Genomic DNA, 856 nt, shown 5'->3' on the forward strand with positions numbered 1-856 from the left:
CCCTCTCTAAGCATTTTACAGAGTCAGCCTATTGCCCCTAACAATCTGGGTCCTCATTTTACCGACCCTGGAAGGATGGAAGGCTGAGTCAACCTTGAGCCAGTCAGGATCAAATTGCTGGCAGTTGGCAGAATTAGCCTGCAATACTACATTCTAATCACTGTGCCACCATGGCTCCTAGTCAGTCATAGTAATAAATATGAACCCTTATCCCAAATATGGCCTTTTTTTGCCAGAAGGTGTGGGTGTGTGTGTGTGTGTGGGGGGGAAATATCAGAAACTGGTAGTCATGTGACCATGGTATACTGCAACCAATCATAAATGTGAGCCAGTTGCTAAACTCCCAAAATGCATTCATGTGACTGCAAGAGTACCAGTGCAGCAATTTATAAAAGCCAGAAATGCTTTACAAGCTGTAAAGTGCTCTTTCCAAGACCATCATACTGAAACTTTGAATGGTCATTAATGAAAGGCCATTAGTTGAGGGCTACATATAATGTGTCAAATGAAAGACCAGTCATGAATTTTGGTTTTTTCATCCTACTTTTAAACTCACTGGAAACTTAATTCATGTGGTCCTGTCTCATATGAGGCTGGGATATGTTCAATGGTCTTCTCTTCATACCTGCAACATATTTTCCTGTCATCTTCTGTAGCTAGATAGAAAAGAGGGGGGGGGAATAAGGTCTACAATTGCACGGTGTTGTACAGTTCAAAGACAAAGTTGATCATGTACACTTCTTAGATATGTTGTTGTTGTTGTTACTTGCGAAGTCGTGTCCGACCCATCGCGACCCCATGGACAACGTTCCTCCAGGTCTTCCTGTCCTCTACCATCTTCTGGAGTCCATTCAAA

Source organism: Crotalus tigris, unplaced genomic scaffold (assembly GCF_016545835.1).
Source record: "Crotalus tigris isolate CLP2741 ecotype Arizona unplaced genomic scaffold, ASM1654583v1 scf7180000018431.187111, whole genome shotgun sequence".
NCBI classification, from domain to species: domain Eukaryota; kingdom Metazoa; phylum Chordata; class Lepidosauria; order Squamata; family Viperidae; genus Crotalus; species Crotalus tigris.